Below are 19,849 nucleotides of genomic sequence, written 5' to 3'. Positions count from 1 at the left end.
CAGCCCATAAAGAGGTACTACGTTGCTGGCACTTTATGAGCACTAAGGGAAGTTGTAAAATGAGGCTTTAACAACTTCGTCATGGAACTGGAAGGAGAAAAACATTAGGGAGCAAGAGTTCAGAAAAGATGAGAGAGAGGGTATCTTCAGAAGACCTAGAAGGAGGCTGCCTGGATATAGCCTGAAGGCTTGTGTTTGAAGGCTGAAGACCCTGGATGACAAAGATAAAGGTCTGAAAAGATACAGAAGGCTTTTACTTCTTTGGAAAAATCTTCCTTCTGTCAGATGGTGCCAGAAGGCCAGGTCTCCCTCCTTGTTGTGATTTTGGTCAAACAACAGCTTATATTGCAAAAGGGTCTGAAACTTCATTCATCATAGAATCTTCTGAGTTGGAAAGGACCTTCAAAGGTCATCTAGTCCAACTCCCCTACAATAAACAGAGACAGGCACAGCTAGATCAGAGTGCTCAGAGTTCCTCCAGCTCGACCTTAAAAGTCTTCAAGGTCAACATACCCATCACCTCCTGAAGCAACTTGTTCTTGTGCCTCACCACCTTTATTGTAAGAAAACTTCTTCCTTATATCCAACCTAAATCTCTCCTTTTGTTTGAGGCTTTTTCCACTTGCCTTACCACAACAAACCCTGCTAAAGTCTGTCCCCTTCCTTCTTACAGCCTCTTTTACATATTGAGAGGCCTCATTAAGGTCTCCCATGAGCCTTCTCTCCTCCAGGCTGAAGAGCCTCAGCTATAGGGGAAGTGTTCCACTCATTGGAGCATTTTTTGTGGCCCTCCTATAGATGCACTCCAACAGGTCCACATCTTCGCTGTACTGGGGACACCATGGCTAGACAAAGTACCTGGAGGTGAGTTCTCACCAGCGGAGTGAAGAAGCAGGATCACCTCCTTTGACCTGCTGGTCACGCATCTTTTGATGTAGCCCAGGATACTATTGACATTCAGGGCTGTGAGATCACATTTCTGGCTCATGCCCAGCTTGCCATTTACCAGTACCCCCAAGCCCTTTTCAGCAAAGCTGTGCTCCGTTCGTACATCCCCTAGCTTGTACTGATAATGGGGGTTGCCATAACCCAGGTGCAAGACCCTGCACCTGAATATGTTGAACCTCATGAGGCTCACCTGGGCCTGCTGCTCAAGCCTGTTACTGTCTCTCTGGATGGCATTCCATCCCTAGGGCCTGTTGACCATATGATATAGCTTGGCAAAAGTTTGTTATCTGCAAACTTGCTGATAATACACTCTGTAGTAGAAATGCTAAGTCATGGCCTGAAGCAGAGATTTAGCACCTGGTGGGAAGGCAGGGGCAACCCAGGGGGGCTCAGGTGTATGCAATGCATCTGACTGACAGGAAGGAGTGGAGCCAGGATCCATCCCTTCCCAGGCCTCATTTAAGGCTTGGCAATGGGGGTGAGGGTATCTTGCTGGAGATCCCTATGCACCTGAGCTTTTCCAAAGGTAAGCAGCTCTTTTGCTTTGTTTCTGTATCTACAGCTGCTGCATTTGGGCTTGTCCTTATTTGCTGCAGCTAAAGACTTTGCTATCCCACTGTTATTGCTGTACTTTCCATAATGTTGTAGTGTTAGATGCTTGATCCCATTGTTGATGTCATTATTGAAGATGTGAAATGGCACTGGTCCTAGCGCTGACCCCTGGGAGACACAACTTGTCACTAATCTCCATCCAGACATTAAGCCATTGATCACCTTTCTCTGGGTGTGCTCTCACAGGCAATTCCTCATCTTTTGAGCAGTCTACATGTCAAATTCATATCTTTCTAATGCAGAGAACGACATAAGGATATTGTGGGGGACTGTGTTGAAGTCCCTGTTGGAGTCCAGACAGATGACATCAGTGGCTCTTCTCTTGTCCGCTGACTTAATTCCATGCCAAAGTAGTTTTATGCTTAAATGCTTGAGCTACAAGATTCTAGAGATTATTTTAATTCTATTTCTTGAGACTTAAGTATTGACAGAGTACAGGCTGACTATGAAACAAGACTGTTTTGAAGAGTCAATGATAAGTCATTGGTTTGACTGGTCTGTGTGGACTATGTCTGTGATTACCACAGCGGCATTTCCTCTAGCATATCCATTCATGTCTGTGTGGGAAGAGGGGCTCTGTACTACTTAACAGATGCTCTTGCTGAGAGGAGAGATGACTTTGCAGTTAATGTGCGTGGACATTAAGCTTATCAGCACCTGTAGAAAATGTTTCTTCATGGCCTTTGAAGTTTTTTTAGATGTAAGAGAGCAGGAAGATTAGATAGATCAGAAAAAATAATTTTAATAGCTTCTATGGATAAAACAACAGATTTTTAGAGAGATCAACAAAAATAAGCACTGTAAAAGCAGCAAATGGCAGTAGTACTCTGCAGTCATTCATATAAATCTCTTGGTTATGACAGCAAATCCAATAACATTTTCTGCTCATTTCTGAAGCAGACTAGCATTTTTCAGAGTGAGAGCTTCATTTACTGTGAATAACATGGTCTTTCAATTTAGAAAACAATTAGTCTGTGACTACTGATGCCTCAAAACCCTGGAAATATCCAAATGTTTCCAATGTTTATTGTTGGATAGGTGGAAAAGAATAATTTGTTCTCTAATTGAGTGTTTTCAAGACCTCAATGAAACAGCATTATGAGTATCTGAAAATTTAAAAATGTGCTACAAGCAGATGATTTAGACTTTATTGATGTACCATTGCTTGCATTTGCTACAGCTAATGTCTTATTTTGAAAACATCCTTTTTCCAGCAAATTAGCAGAAAACAAGAAGCAATACTTGCTTCTAGCTACGTTTCTACACGGTAGGCTGTCTAAATCAGAGGGCAAATTTGCTACTGATGTTGATACAGAAAAACCTTTTTGATTGCTATTCTATGAGTCCTTAGAGAAGAAACATAAGGAATCATTCTGTCAACTCTCAATGCACAGAAATAGTGAAGTACATCCTAGTAAGATGTTTATCTCTCTAACCTGCAATGAACAGTATCTTAAAATGTTTTACAGCTCCTAGAAGTTATTTCTGCACATTAGGTAAGGCTACATTGATTAATGTCTGTTTATTAAGGATGATAGAGAGTCTCTTTCAGTGATTGTATAACGCTTCTTTTTAACAGCACACCAAATGTTTTACAATTAAAATAACTGCATCTTGATTATGATACGTTGAAGAACTTCTAGAAATACATTAGATAATAAAGAACTGCTGAAAAATATTTTAGGTATAAATGTAACCCTGCGAATGACATAACTGGCCAGTAAGGTACAAATACATTTTATTAGATAGCCTATACTAGCTTTGAAATTCCTGACTTCCTTCTGGTTTCGGAAGACAATTGTCTTAACTGAACTCTACCACTTTCTCTGCAAAAACAATCCAGAATACAGGCAACTCTAATGGTTACAGACTTGACAGAAGGTTGGATGCTGTGTTTGTGTGAGGAGTATAATGTGCTGAGAGACTGAGGAGTGTGGGAATATCGACTTAGGAAATGGCATAATTTTTTAATCTTTAAAGCCTTATATTCTTTCTTATTTAATAGAGTTTTTAAATACTGCTCCTGATCTGGTAGCTCAAAGAATATTTCCCTTGGGTAAACTAATTTTGGATGTACTGTGGAAACATGATAAATAATGACTGTACTGAGACTAACTTGGAAAACAAATCTATTGTGTACAGGCTTAAAAAAAACAAAAACAAAAACAAAACAACCAAGCATCTGAAGTGGGTAACTGTTAGTTTAATATATGTTTGCATTTCAGGGTACAATGTGTACAGTTGTCAGAAAGCTAGCTGACCTGCTGAGACTCATTTTCCTGAAATCTCTCTAGAAGTGATAAAGACTATTTCAAAGTTCTTTTGCAAAGGGGAGTGATTAGTTCATTCTGTCTGGATGAGGTATGACAAGAAATATATCTTGCATGCCATGAGGTGAGGCAATGGGGAAAGATTTCCCGAAGTAAAACTAATGAAGTATTACTCTGCCCTGGTAAGGCCTCATCTGGAGTACTGCGTCCAGTTCTGGGCTCCCCAGTACAAAAAAGACAGGGATCTCTTGGAAAGAGTCCAGCGGAGGGCCACGAAGATGGTGAAGGGCCTGGAGCATCTCTCCTATGAGGAAAGGCTGAGTGAACTGGGTCTGTTCAGCCTTGAGAAAGGAAGACTGAGAGGGGACCTGATCCAGGTCTATAAATATCTAAGGTGTGGGGGGCAGAATGGTGAGGCTGGACTCTTTCCAGTGGTGAGTGGAGACAGGACAAGGGGAAATGGCTGGAAACTGCAGCACAGGAAGTTCTGCACAAATGTGCACAAGAACTTCTTTACAGTGAGGTGACGGAGCACTGGAACAGGCTGCCCAGGGAGGTGGTGGAGTCTCCTTCTCTGGAGATGTTCAAGACCTGCCTGGATGCCGACCTGTGCGACCTGCTGTAGGGAACCTGCTTTGGCAGGGGGGTTGGACTCGATGATCTCTGGAGGTCCCTTCCAACCCCTACAATTCTGTGATTCTGTGGCACAGATCATGTGAAAAGTCTGTCAGAATCTCTAGACTTCCATCTCCAGAGCAGAACAGATAACTAAATATTAGGGCTGCTCCAAAAGTTATGCCTGCTATTTTATGTTGTCCCACAGTGTCAGAAGCAGATGTTGATGGTGTAACAGTAGAGGCTGAACTTTCCTACCAATGTTCTGTCACATTTTGTCACTGTGTGCAAAGGAGCAGTCTGACAAAATAGCGTCTGATATGGAAGTGCAGATGAAGAAAAGATGTGTCAGTTCCCCCATGTCGTGGTTCTATGTTTTTTTTGTTTTTGGGTTTCAGTCTTCCACAATGTTGAAGAAATGGCACCTACTAATGTACGTTTGCTGAATGTTGATAGGAATGAAACAGTGGATGTGAGTCCAGTTATATGATGGTGTGTTTCACCAGTGGTAACAACATGAAAGAAAAGGCACATTTCAGAGAGTCTTGTAGATTTTTATTAGAGCAACATGCAGTCTCTTGTTCATTGCTGGCACAAAGATGCATAGCTAATGGCAATGACTATGTTGAAAAACAGTGTTGTTATAGCTGAGAATTTCCTCTGTCAAATAGCATTATTTTGTTCTTTGCTGTAGTTCCTGTGGAAATAAATAGGAAGCATTACATTTGGAGTGACCTACATATGCATGCTGGGTTTTTTTTGTGTTGAAATCATGCTGATTGACCTGTAGCTTTCTCAGGTCACACCTGATAGTCTTCTTTAGCAATCAAGTAATTCACTCACTTTTTGAATCTTTTGAGATTGGTTTGTGCTTGTCTAAACAGTGATATGTTCACATTCCTCAGACTTTGTTTTCATTCATGGTGCCATCTTGTTGCTATGTATGTGCTATTTAACTAGTAAAGCTTGTCTTTGCTGCATTATACTGTAAGTTACTTAGCCATAGTGCTAGCAATCTTACAAAGACAGAAAAAGGACAGTCTCTTAGAAAACACCAGAATAAGTTATCAATTGCTTTATGAGTGAGGAGTTCAAAGTTATGTTGTAGCTCCTTGCTTAATTTCTATCTGAATGTAGGCTGTAACTTTCTAATGAGTGCAAATGTGTATTAATATAAGTTAGTAAGTATATTACAAATGTTTGGAGATTTGGTAGTCAACCAATACATTTTTTTTTTTTTTTTCAGTTGAAACAGATAACAAAAAGACACTTTATATAATGGCACAGCTGTAGGATTCTTGATGATTGCAAAAGAGTGCTTAAACACATCAAGGGAGAAGATTCTTTTGCTTTCAGACTGGCTGCAGGCTCTGGTGTGGGTACTGCAAGGACCTTGGCAACTGCTGCCAATGCAGTCTTAATGAGAGACTCTACTGAAGCAGAAATCCAATTCTGTTTGGATATATATTGTGTTTTCTCTCCCTCCTGAGCATCCATACTGGAATCTGGCACTCTATCAGGGAGGACAGACTCTGAAGGACTCAAAATACACAGTAGGGATCAATCAGATTAAATATAGGATGTAGGAACAATTCAATGAAAATTAGTTATTTGAACCACAGCCACATCAAGCCTTTCCCCTTCCTATAGGCAACCATAAATCCATAAAAATTAAACTATCCTCCTCTTTTCTTGACTTTTGCCAAGAACTTTGCCAAGGAATTACACAAAATTTCCTGATCAGCGTTTTTTCCCTGGTGCTTTTTGCAAGTCTTGATGCTATAAGTCATCTTTATGTAAGTCTGGAACGATGCCAGAAGTGGGACTGAAGAACTGTACCTCAGTCATTTCAGGAGCCAACATCTGACTCTTGCTCAATGCAAAAGGAAGACTCAAAAATGTTATTTGCGATGACTAGGTAATTTCTTGCAACTGCAGATGTAACACTGCTGTGCACAGAGCCTGCTTCTCTTGTCCTGTCACCATCAGATAGTGTAAAAAGTCTGTTTCCCTCATATTTATGAAGTTCCCTTTTAAGTACTGGAAAGCTGATGGTAAAGCCCAGCTTCTCTTGTCCTCTCCTCTACCACCTCCTGCAGGTGTACCCGGTTCTGCTGACATTCTTAAAGTGAAGGGTACTTTGCCTAGGATTTTCTATAGTCTTCATCTTGCAGGTCATCATTGCTAAGACTGATAACTGGGTGTTCCCTGGTTTCATCTCTATAGATCAATATGATTGCATCCGAGATTGCTGGTGCAGGAGGTGGGAAGCTGGGTGTGGTACCAAGCCATGCTCACAATACTAAACAAGCTGTGTGACCAGAATACAGCAGCATGGTGTGTTTTCAGTACACAAGCCCTCAGAAACAAAGACCAGTAGTGTTGAAAATGATCTGATTATTGAAAAGTACAGTTCAAACAGCTCTGCAGCTTTTTGGAGGTCATGTTTTCAAGCTCTTGTATTTTGAGTGATGCTTAGGCACAGTAGAAGTGTCCAGGGCACGAAAAGAACAAATAGTTCAATGTCAAAAGCAAATCGTGTGACTGCAAGTCAGCCTGCTTGTACTAGAAGTACAGCCAGCTAGCTTACAGCTGGAAATTCCCACTTGAGACATTAAGCTGAGAACTGTTTTGCCCTCAAAGCAGCAGGGTGGTATGGAGACAGCTGTACAACTCTCACGTTCTCATGAGGGCTTCAGAAAGTCAGGTTTCAGGCGAAGCAGCTCAACTATCTCTAGGCTTCACAGCCATCCACTGAAAATGCTGAGTCAGTCACCAAGGGCATGGCTTCAACACAGCCACAGGCTCCTCTGTTTGCAGTCCCTCTCCTGTCTAGGCACCCTTTAACACATGGCCCTGTAAGGACTGGCTATAGTGGCCTGATATGCATGAATACCTGCAAGCAGAAGGAAGCCACAGAGGCCTGAGCAGAGCTTTTTGCTGTATATGTGCCCTCACTCTGCTTGCTCGTGTTTTGGCAGAGCTGTATCCTACTATGCTCTCTTTAGCAGAGGATTGATGATGTATTATAGCAAACCCCTTCTGACATTCCGAGGGAGGTGAGGTTCTCCCTCTTTAACAGTTAATGATCTGGAAAGAGAAGCAAAAGGTAAGGTGACATTGGTAGTGCTGCAGCTTGTGGGACAGATGGGCTGTCTTTGGGAGTTTGGAGCTGCTTTGGAGGTCCTGGTGCTCCCTGGGCCTGAGGGACCCCCACTGGTGGTATCCTGTAGTGAGAATGGGGTTGGTGCCACAGGGTGCTGGCAGTGGGATGCTGAGCAGGCCAGGAGCTATGCTGCTCTTTAAGCAGACCAGTTAAATGAAGGCCTGCTCTATGCATCAGATCTATGGATCAGATCTTGCTGCTCTCGTAATGCCACTTATAGCATGGTTTGTTTTAACATCCATGCTCCTTTGGTGAAATCCCCAGTGTAAACACAGCTGTGCTGGCACAGTGCAGTGTATTGGCAGGGCTTGGCCTGAGCTATTGCCAGGCTGCTGTGAGATGCTTCTTCAGAAGCAGTCCTCAGTACAGGCTTGTAGAGGAGCTCTGACCTAAGGTGGGCTCAGTGTTGGTGTTTTTTGCCATCATCAGAAATGACAGGAGCAGCAGTGAAGAGGCAAGGCAGCAGCACAAGCCACTGCCACAAAAGCAACCTCTTTTTGCCTATTGGATGGCAATGGGTTGGTAGGGGACTGGAAGCAAGAAGAAAGTGGTGAGTACTGAACTGGCTGTGGCAGCCAATAGCTATCAGTGGCGTGCTAATTCACATGAAATTAAGATAAGTTTGACACAGTTGCTTGATGACACTGTTAATGACTTTGTGAAGGCTGGAAGCTGCTTCAGTGCTTACAGGAAGATCTGTCATGATTGTGCTGTGTTTTGCCAGGAAACCCAAATCTGGGCAACTCTTAGGGTGAGAGGAAAGTCATACATTACAGCGCTGGAGCTCAACGCTGCATCTTTTTGTCTAAAATAAATATAAAAGCTTTCAAAATCCAGGCCTTAAAACTAAGGTCTGAAGTATGCTGTCTAACACATAAAGTGGAATTCAGATTTTTTAAGACTGTGTTAATGGTCAGTAACTCCAAATGAATGTATTTAATTACTGGTTTCTCATTTCTATGAATGTGGTGTTTCCAAAAGTAGCTGGTCTCATTGCATCTTTTATCCTCCAGTGGTACCAAGATATGCAGGGTATTTGCTTGGAAAACAATTACTGGATGAGTTTTTTTTTCTTGCCATCCTGGACTTTCAAAAGATGTCCTTTCAGAGAGAAGACTACAGATGCTTTGGAGCTGTAAAACAGCCAGTTGCTGTTTTCAAACTGTCAACATGTCACATCTGTTCAGGTATCAAGAATGTCAGCAATACAGCAGGGTGACAAGAGCAAGGCACTCTGCCTGCCTCCCTGGATAAAAACACCATGTGAACAATTGTAGCTGTTAGCAATGCTATTTGGAGAGAGTGAACTATGCTTTGTTGGCTTTTAAGTTTGCAGCAGAGAAGATAAAGCTCCTCTTGCTCAAATTCTTGACGTCACACTACAAAACAATAATGATCATTACATCACACCAAATACGTGTTCACAAAGCCAGCAGCTCAGTTCTGCTTAGCTTGCAGCATGATGTGGACATTTCAGGATGCCTTCTGTATTTGCTGGTGTGATGGAAATGTTCTGCTTGACACTGTGCTGTGGTACTTCAGTCTGGAGATAACCAGAAGATGAACTGTGTGGCATTTGCAGAGAGATCTTCTCCGTTTGTGCCTTCAGCCATATTATACACATGCTCTCAATGCTTATAATTCCATTGTAGTGTCAGTCTTGTTCTTGGTTTGTTCCTGGGAAAAAGAGTTCTGCATCTTTTTCAGAAGGATGATTGAAAGGAGGGGAAAAAAAAAACACCAAAAAAAGTGGGTTCCCAGGCTCTAGAAAAGTAAAAAATGTTGGTTGAGGTGCTTCACTTCAGAAAGGTGAAACTACAGCAATTCTGACTTTTTTTTACTTTCCCTTGTCCCATCATGTGAGACACCTTAGGTCAGGTTATTTGATCTGGAAGGGCATGAAGCTTGCACAACCTGTTGTCATGTGTGGGAGAAAGCAGTGAGAGCTGTCTGGGCACAAGGACACATGGGCTGGTGTGCTGGCATCCAACAGTCTCAAGAGGGACCTGCGTATTAGTAGCTCTTCTCAAAATCATGAAAAGCTTTATGAAATAAATGATGCTGTCTGTGAGCTGCCCAAAGAAAAAGCAGGGAGTAAATTTTGATTAAAATGTAGCTCTGAAGTGCAGGAGCCAGCTCTAGTTTTACCTGCTCCTTATGGCATGGCTACAGAGTACAGCTTATGCTTCCATGACTGCCATGGTAGATAAAATGGTACAAGGTCAATGTGGTTATAAAATAAATTAAAAAAACAAAGCAGAGTTTAGCAAAGAAAAGTTATGATTCTTATCGTAGAATCCTTAGTGTTGAAAGGGACCTTTAAAGATCATCTAGTCCAACTCCCTTGCAGTGAACAGGGCTATACACAGCTAGATGAAGTTGTCCATGGCCTGATTCGGCCTTATCTTGAATGTCTCCAAGAACAGGGCATCAACCACATCTCTTGGTAACCTGTTCCAGTGCCTCACCACCCTCACTGGAAAAGTCTTTTTCCTTATACCCAACCTAAATCTATCCTCTTTGAGTTTGAAACGGTGTCCCCACTTTATTTTATTTATTTATTTTTGCTGACAGACCGAGTTACTCGTTGCAAGTATACTTGGGTGCTTGGTGGCAAGTGGGATCTGAATGGTCTTTCAAAGGCTCCTGGCTGCCATTTTACACCAGGTTAGGGTGGGCTGGGAACTCCATGCAGCTTTGCTGAAAACTGATGAATTTCTGCATAGTTGGGAGAAAAAAAAAAAGAAAGTATTTGTACACTTGCTACTGATGGCTTTCCAGATACTTCTTGTGTCTTTTTTGTTGTGTCTAGGTTTTGCACTATCTAAAATAATCACAGTGCTCATTCATTCATATGCCATAGGAACTGTGAAGGATGACCCTTGGAAGGTTTTGACCATTGCCTGGAATGCAATTGGCACATGGAGAGGATACATTATGTCCATGGTTTTAGCAGCATAATCAGTGATAAAATAGCTGAAAAACTCATTCAAATGGTTGCCCAGAGTCCATTGGAGTGCTTGAGACAGTGCATGTGTTCTGAGCACCATTGATTTTAGTCTAGCTGCCAACTTCAGGAATTAACGTTGTAGTGATTTGCACTTGTTTCATGTTTCCATACCCATAGATCTGGAAACATAGGTACAAAAGCAAAAGTAGGCCCTTGAGTTTCAGAAGAATTGAGGATCTTGAGCTCTGTGGACTGCTGATGAAAAGAGTGTAAATAAAAAGTCTTGAATATCATGCAGACATTCTTGTTTAGTGCAGCCAGTACCTTTATTCTTGCTGGCTATTTTCTAGTTTTTGTTTATTATTTTTCTTTTTTAGGCAGAATTGCAAGGAAATCCTTGAGACCTGCAATATCCTAGTGGCAGGATTGGCCTTGAATTGAATCCAGTTTCTTGAGGCATTTGAAGCAATAAGGAGGCTGTTAAATTTGAGTTTGTAGTGGACTAAGCAAGCAAAGGAGTGGTTACAGAGAATGCAACAAACATTTCCTAAGTAAAAAAATACTTCGGATGTGGGAGGGGAAAAAAGTCCCAGCTTTTAAAGGCTATACAGAGAGAAGTTCCTCCAGAACACCCCACAGAAAAGTTGTGTATCTGATCTCAGATGATGTAAGATCTCCCAGCTCAAAATGCTGAGACATTAAATAGAAGATTTGAATTAGGATGGAATCATTTCTCTTCCGGGATTAGGGGAATACTGCAGCTGAGATTTTTATTCTATGAAGACATATAAAGGGCTAGAAGTAGAACACTGCTACTGTATTGGCAGGGTGACAAGATCTGAAAGTGGCAAACACCTAAAATGAATAGGTAGAAGCGCAATTACTTTGAATAAATTGCTTCTTCTCTCCTTTTCTTTCACCATTTTTCTCACTTTCTTTCATTATTGCTGTTAAGTACTAATTACAGTATGATTTACATTACAGTCTGAAAGAATAATTGGTTCTGGTTTAAAGCATATCCTGTGAAAGAACCATTTTAGAAGGCATTGACAGAAGACTGCAAAAGCTGTTCTATTTCAATGTCCAGTACCTCTCAGACAAGACCAGGCATGAATTCCAAGAAGTATGAGCTCTGTTTGTGTGGTGTAACCACCCTGGTGCAATTTTGTAGAATGCTAAAAATCAAAGGGCAGAACTGTGCTCATTAATGCCTGAATTTATGCGGAGCATACCAATGTTAACCTTTAACTGGATTCCAGTGTGTTTAACATTACTTTTCCTACAGAACAATGACAGTTGAGAGCAACAGCTAGGATATGGATAGGTACAGAGAATGATTTAATTTTTATTTATTTATTTATTTATTTATTTAAGGGGAGAGGGAGAGACAAAGCATCACATTGTCAACTATTAACCAGAGTAACAACAGGAGCTGCTTGTTACTCAGGAAGCCTGGGCAGGGAGAGCACCTATGAAATGCTTCTAAAGAAGAAAGTTTTCTAGCAGAGTGCCTGCATGACCCCCAAACAAATGTAGTATTGCAGTAGTCTCCTGGATTTGTTTGAGAGGAAGGAGGTTTCTGGATGAGTGGGCAGTCACTAAGCAGCTTGGGAGAAACTGCTGCTTCTTCCCTTCTTGGAAAAGGGAAGATGCAAGCGTGGGAGCTCTGCAGCTTTGTAGAAAGGGGCAGGGGGAAGGAGAGAATGAGCATCCCCTGGTCTTTTAACCATGTTCCAGTGAGTAAAGTCAACCTTGTTCACAAGGGCAGAAGAAGGAATTATTTAGCTGTTTAAACCAACGTGAGGGTCCTAGATAATAAACAGGCAAAGTGAAATTGCTCATTTATTACCATAAATTCAGTAGTGATGGCATTGCTGAAATGTGATGGGAGACTTCTTGTGACTGAAATCTTTAAATCACTGGTTATTTATGACCTCTTGGGAAAGGTCTGGTGGGCACACTGAAATAGCAACAACAACAACAACAACAAAAAAGGATGATTTATTTACCAATAACAAATGACAAAAAAATTTATCTCCTGGATTAATTTCTCATCACGAAAAGCACCAAATGCAGTGTTGATTGCTGTCTGTGAGACAGCAGCAGTACTTATGGAGGAACAGATGACTGGCTCCTTGAGCAACTATTCCTAATGTAGCTCAGGAAGAAAAAGAAACCTGCATCTTCACGGGAGACCTTGAGTGACATATGCTGACAGCAGTGACTAGGACTGAAGTATCTTCAGTATTATTGAATAATGCTCTTAATTTTCATGCTTAAAAATATTGCCCTGTAGACCAGAGAAGCTCTAAGGAAGACTTTTGATTTAGCAGAGGAAAAGTATCAGGGTAAAAAATACTGATATAACAAGGAAAAACTTTTGTAGCATTGTTACATTTGTTGAAGGCAACTATAATGCAAATCAGTAACTTTATCTGATATAAAGAGAAAAATGATTCTAGGCCAAGTCAGCTGCAAGAGAAGAAAAATGTAAATAATAATTGGGAAGTGTCTAAGGGTATTCTACAGGTAATAAAGCTGTAATTGGGGGGGGGGTGGAGAAATGGTGAGGTACACTGCTTTCAACAAACAGCATCTTGACTGAGGAGCAGCTGTTAAAACAATGCTTCTCCTCTTTTTGAATGTACAATAAATAGAAGAATGGGAAAACTGATATTGAAAACAGTGAAACAGCCACTTGTAACTGAAAAAGTTGATACAGGTCTTTCTGTAAGACAAGGTAATAAACACTTGAGATCGAGCTCCAAGTTTTTTTGTTTTTTAAGAACAAAAATAAACGTTCTCAGCTTGAGCTACTGTTTGCCTACTGGTGCCATGTGCAAAATGGGAGCTTTGTCAGTAAGAGCAGTGAAAGGACTTAAGAAATTGTCAAATTCAAATAATATCTTCCCTTCCCATAGTAATTTGAGAAAGTGCTTAATAGCAGCTTCACATGCCTTGTGAGGAATGACTGAAGAAACTGGGGTTGTTTAGTCTGAGGAAGAGGAGGCTTCAGTTACTTGAAAGGTGCTTACAGCAAAAGCAGGGTTGGCCTCTTCTCATTCGTGACAGGTGAGATGATGAGGGGAAATGGCCTCAAGTTGAGCCAGGGGAGGTTTAGTTTGGACATCAGGAATATCTTCTTTACAGAAAGGGTTGTTAAGCACTGGAATAGGCTCCCCAGAGAGGTGGCTGAGTCACCATTCCTGGATGTGTTTAAAAACTATTTGGTTGTGGTGCTCAGAGACATGATTTAGCAGAGGGTTGTTGAAGTTAGGGTAGTGTGATTAGGTTGAGGTTGAACTTGATGATCTTCAGGGTCTCTTCTAACCTGAGCAATTCTATGATTTTTATGAAGATGTGCAGTTTCTAGTGAACTGCGAATGGCTGAGAGGCTTTCATGAGCGTCAGTATGGTCACTGAGGAAGCTGCAAGGAAGGAAGCTAACATGTTAGTGTTAAAGTGGGAACAGCCTACCATAAGCCTATTGGATCTTTGTTCCTGGAAAAATAGTGGGAGGCGTGATATGAGGACTGGAGGGATAGCACTTGAAAAATAATGTGTCAACAGACAATCGAATACAGCTTTCTGCCAATCTAACCTGAGGCCTTTGTGATCTTGTTATGGAAGGTGTCTAATAAAAAAAAAAATTCCCATATTATATTTGGACTTGTAGAGGGATGTTTTTCTTGGATGTCATGTGATACTTTTTCAGGAGATAGGAGAGATACAAAATCAGTATAGCATGTTAAAGTAAGCATGGCCAGCTGGCCTGCTTCAGCAGAATAGTAAGAAAACTATTCATCACAGAGTAATACTAGTAACACTAATGTTCCTTAATAGTAATAACAGGTAAAGGTTACAGCTTGCAGCAGGTCCTAGAAAGAGACTTGAAAGAAATAGATCAACAAAGTAATCAAGTGCTGCTTGGTTTTCCTATTCTCTATCCATCCACTGTGCTGTTACTTAAGGCAATGACAGCAGTTTCTGACAGTGATAAATGGAGTTTGAGGTTAGTTACATTTTTAAATCTTAAATAATGAAGTAAGTACATTCTAAAATGGCTTAAAGTGGTGTTAATTCGTTAGCACACTTACTCTATTAAGACTGGAGGGCATGGGAATGTAGTATCCACTTAGTGAGTGTGGTCATGAAAGCCTCTGGTGATGGTTTAGAAAGAGTGGCAGGATTTTAGATGCCTGTGTTAGGAAGCATGTACATTACTATGGTTACTGACTGTCAGATGTTTAATTTTGATAACAACACATCCAGTCTATTGACAGCAAGTAGAACCAGTTTTCTTCTCACTTTTTCTCCATCATCTCCATTCTGTCAGTTAATTCCATGTTGATTGGCTGAATTCATTAGTATGTCTTATTTTTAAATAGAAGGCATTTGGTATTGAAGTGGAAGAGTGGTAGTCATAGGATTGCTTTTAAAGCGTAGGTATCACCCAGAGCAGAGCAATTGTTCCATAAATTTCCTGTTACAACTTGTCAAAGGGTCTCACTTCAAAAACAATAATAATAATAATAAAAAACCTTAGTACCTACATTATTTTCAGCTGGGATGCTAGCTCAGTGCAGGCTCAGCTGAACTTGCTGTTAGCAGTTCATCTTAGTGACAAGGCTTCATTCTATCTATTGAAGGCTTTGTTTTCATGTTTCAGCATTTTTCCATTGTCTGCAACTGAGAGCAGATCATTCAAGCTCTTACATTTCCAGTGCTGTGGATACAAAGCAAAAAAGGCAGCTCTTGTTCAAAAGAGCTGCTTATCCTGGGTGTTTTGTTATTGTTGGGGTGAGCTTTGGATAGATGGACAACAGATGCTCTTTCAAGGGACAGGTTCTCGATATTCTTCAACTGTGTTTGTCACAGGAGGCTGTATTTGCTTGTAGCCTTCAAAATAAGGCAGTATGAAGCAGAGTGGGGACCAAAACCTTGGATTTTATTAACAGTAGTTGAAGCTCCTCAGGCTGTAGCTAGCTGTTGTCAGTAGGCAGCACATTAGCCCAATTGATTGGTGACAATTACAGAGACCACAAAGGAAAACCTGAAGCATGTTGTCCCCTAAGTCTTTATGCAACAATGGCTTATTGCAATGAGATTAAATTTATGGTAATGAGTACATTATTTGGAGGATGTGTTCCTTGTTTTTGATGACATGAAGCTGGGCGTTACTGTCAAAATGGTGGAGGGTTGGACTTTCCAGAAAAACAGGAAAATGCTGGTAATATGAACAGCATTAAGGAAAATGAATGCAGAGTCATGAACCTAGAGGTTTAATAATGAGCTTTCAGCTCATACCAGAAATTCTTATCCCTTTAAAGCTATGGAGACAGAGAAAACCTTAGAGTATTGGTTAATCATAAATTAGCTTTGGGCTGCTGGTCTGGTATGAAGTGTCTGAGTAAAAGGTAAGTGCAGTTCCAGAATGTTGTGCAGATGAATTCTTCAAGGGAGATGGGGAAATATTAAAGCAGTTATGCTTGTAAAACTGCACCTGGAATTGTCTTTACAATGCTGGTCACCCATGCCAGAAACATGAATTCAGCTGGGGCAGGTGCAGTGAGCGGCTGTGGGGATTAGCAGTGAGTAGTAAAATATAGAGGAGTAAACTGGAAGAGTTTGCCTTGTTTGTCCTAGTAGAATAAAGGCTAAGGAAGAATGCAACTGTGATTTATAAACACAATAGCAAATTAAACACAAGGAGTGAGAAGGCATATTTAAGCAGAAGAACAATATTGCCTTGAGCAAATAGGTGTGTGGCTCAGCTGCAGTCAGTTTTTAACAAAACATTCTGAATTGGAGAAAGAATCCAGAGTTCTCTATAGATGAGACAGATTTTAATACATTTATAGAGATGACTGCATGAAATTCTTACCCGTAAAGAGAGATCTGCCTCACAAGGTCCCTGCTGCGAGTTCCAAAGCTTTCTGTTGTTAATGTTTTTTGGTTAGGTAGATATTGTGTACCAGTCTCAGATAGTGGAACTCCTTTTTGAACTAAATACTTGCAAATGCAAGTCTGATCTTGGACTAAATCACACAGACTCTAGTCCAGAGAGGTATAACTCAAAAATGCACCCACCTTGAAAGATTTCAGCTTAGGAACATGAAAATGGGGAACCTCCTTCACCATAGTTTTGCTTCCTCGTCCCCAGTTGTGTGTGGCAGCCCCCTGGCTTCCCATTTGTTTCTCCAGGTGCCCTATGCTGCTGAGCTGAAGAATCCTTTTACTACTGTTCAACAGCAACCATGGGAGGATGCCCATGCTAGGTGGGGAAAAAGAGTCTTGTTTACAAAAAAAGAAAAAGTTTGCTTGGAATTCCTTAATTGCATCTAAAAATTAATCAGTCAAAGGAGTGGTAAACTGAGATAATAATGTTTTTCTTTTCATGCCTCTTTCTACATTGGTGTAATCAGATACCTTTCTCTTCAGTTGAGAGACAGAATCACAGAATTGTAGGGGTTGGAAGGGACCTCCAGAGATCATTGAGTTCAACCCCCCTGCCAAAGCAGGTTCCCTACACCAGACATAATGAAAAAAAAACCCAAACAAATGTAGGTTGCTCCTTTTTGCTTTTTTTTTCCTAACTACTTAGAGTACTGGGCAGGCTGATCTAGTGGTTGGCAACCCTGCCTGGGGCAGGGAGGGTTGGAACTAGATGATCATTAAAGTACTCTCCAACATAAGCCATCCTATGATTCTCTGGTAGTGTTCTGGTCACTGGTTTATATGGCAGTCAAACTTCATTTTAACCTTACTAGTCTCAGATTTTCAGACACACTCCCTGTACTTCTTTATTCTCTTCAGTTGCCTGTGTCCAGTGGTAACGCAACATTACAGCTCACACAGGAAATATACTCAGGGCACTGAAGGAAAACCCTGGGATGCCCCAGGCAGCAGTGCTGCTAGCCCATTTCCTATTGCCTTCCAGATAGACTAAGTCCTAGCTACATCTTAAAAGAAGTGAAAAAATGGCTAACAAACACTATGTAATGTGAGGTCACAGTAACTATTAAGTGACCTAGAAACTGAGAAATGTGATAATTGTGAACTAGCTGCACTCAGAAGTTTGCTTTGAATTTGCTCTCAGTGTGAGCCCATTAAGGAAGATGAGGAGAACACGTGCACAGAAAGTATATGAACTGCAACCCAGAATAAAGTTGTATTTAAAAACACCTTATAGCAAAAGGTCTTACTTTTCTGTTCAAATTAACTTCCCCTTTACATAATACCCTTACCATTTCCCAGTGCCTGGAGAAAGATTTCACACCCTCAACCATTTGAGCAGATTGCTTGTTTGTTAATGTTCTAGCTATTGTTTCCTTCTGGAAGCACTGGAATTATCCTCTAGCTACAAATCAGGGCTGCCTGTGTGATAGGGTTACACCTAGCTACCTGCTGTGGCTGTGTTACAATACCATAAAAGTTTCAACTCTATTATTTCTGTAAATTGTTTTTCAAGGCAACTGTACAAAATACTCATATGAACTTTTTTTTTTGTCTTTTTTCCCCCTAGACTTAATGTCTTGTGTTCTGAAATTGCTCTGCTTCTCTGAGAAAGGTTTTTGAGCTCTTAATAATCCATCATAGAAACTTTTGCTGTTTAAAATTCTGGAGCCATGACTTGGCACTAGGAGCAGCTGCACAAAGATCTGGTTGGAGATATCACTCACAATCCTTCTGCCATCTGAGTTAGGCCAGGCTGTCACACTACTTCAGGAACTCCTGAAGGGTTCAGAATCAACTGTAAGAGAGAATTTTCTAGCATGATGATATTACAATTCCCTTAGACACTCTTGCTTACATCCTGAAGTTGCTCAGCCACACTGATTCTTAAGCTCTAACCTCAGGCTTGGTGAGATTCCAGTATTAGGAAAGTGCAGGAAAGGCATCTGGTGCACGTGGTCCCCAAAACCACAAAACAGCAGGGGAGTAGGAGAGGGATAGAAGACTTGTCAGGGCTGCTTTCAACCTACTGACCCAGAAACTTATCAATCTAACCTGATGTTTTGTTTCCAGGTCTTGTTACTGTCTAATACAAAGGTGGGTCTCAATCACTAACGAAGTTATAAATGCCATGCTATTCAGGGCTGTAGGATAGATGTCTGTCTAGTTTGTATTTTACTGCATATTTCATTGCATAGTTATTCTACACCTTGAAATGTATTAACAGAAGAAATTCTGAAGAATTTGTGTCAGAACAATCATTTGCCTCTATCATCTGAATGCTCATTTGAAGGATACTGGAAACTGGATTCAGTGCTCTGCTTTACAAAGAAGTAGAGCAGGTATGAGACCAGTTTCCCTTCACCTACCCCTGCTTGGCAAATGTGCCTTTATCCAGGTTTTCCATCATATTTGTTTTAACAGCAGAGGAAGTCTGACGAGACAAATTGTCTAGCGTAAGTAGACGCTTTCCTCTGGGCCAGCAGTCAGTCCAGAACTAACTTCTGATGTAGAGAGCAATTTTCTATTTGCTTGTTCTCTTCCATAATACTCTAAAGCTCTTTATGCTCAAGGAATGCTCTCCCCAGTCAGGATTTTATCTCTCATCAAAACACCTTGATCCTTACTTTAAGAACTGCTAAGCAGGACCTGACTGCAAATCAAAAAAGTAGGGATTTCAAGGTAGATAGTGAATAATCATACTGACAGCTCTGGCTTGTAGGCAGCTAGAGCACAAGGCACACATGGCAACAGTATGATTAGAGCGTAACTAAATTATTAAACAAGACAGTAGTTAAAGTAAAGTAGTCTTTTGGGGCCACTATTTATCACCATTCACTAACAGTAAAACCAAGCACCCTGAAGACTGCTTTATACATACATCATAGCATAGCATCAGACTAAAACAAGGCATACCTTTTTATAATCCTTACAAAAACAAAATAAAATTAATTGTGCGGGACTTAATTGTGTGGGAAAGGTACTGGCATAGCTGCCATCGGGCTGTGGGAAATTCTTCATTTGTGATTTTTAGGAATGGTAATTCTTTTTTTTTTTTTACAGGTGACAGTATGGTCCAAGACATTAAACATTCAGGAAGATTCCACATGTTACTGTATCACAATAGTTTTCCCTCACCCTACACTCCTTATGTGTGCAAGCTGTAAACTGTGACTGAAAACAAATGATGTAAAATCACATCTACAAACTTAAAACTCCATACTTTTTCCAGCTTTAGAAAAACAGAAACTACAGCAATAACAACTGAGAGTTTGTTAGAGTGAGGATGGAGGGAGTTGTTGTTTGTTTGCTTTTAAAATCAACTATGTCTAT

General features: G+C 40.8%; 1 long non-coding RNA gene across 2 annotated transcripts; it reads left to right on the top strand.

Moving 5' to 3' along the window:
* Positions 1-1,383: 1,383 nt before the first annotated feature.
* Positions 1,384-19,688, top strand: LOC128088289 (uncharacterized). Of its 2 annotated transcripts, none has more exons than XR_008210213.1 (3): positions 1,384-1,474; positions 18,744-18,858; positions 19,580-19,688. It is a non-coding gene; the product is annotated as an uncharacterized LOC128088289 (long non-coding RNA). The 2 variants fall into 2 exon arrangements; XR_008210217.1 differs by having other exon boundaries at positions 1,424-1,474; positions 18,715-18,858.
* The last annotated feature ends 161 nt before the right edge of the window (positions 19,689-19,849 follow it).

This window comes from Tympanuchus pallidicinctus, unplaced genomic scaffold (genome assembly GCF_026119805.1).
Source record: "Tympanuchus pallidicinctus isolate F22 unplaced genomic scaffold, pur_lepc_1.0 scaffold1, whole genome shotgun sequence".
NCBI lineage: Eukaryota > Metazoa > Chordata > Aves > Galliformes > Phasianidae > Tympanuchus > Tympanuchus pallidicinctus.
Note: the sequence above shows the minus strand (reverse complement) of the source record. Positions and strands in the feature narration are given on the sequence as shown.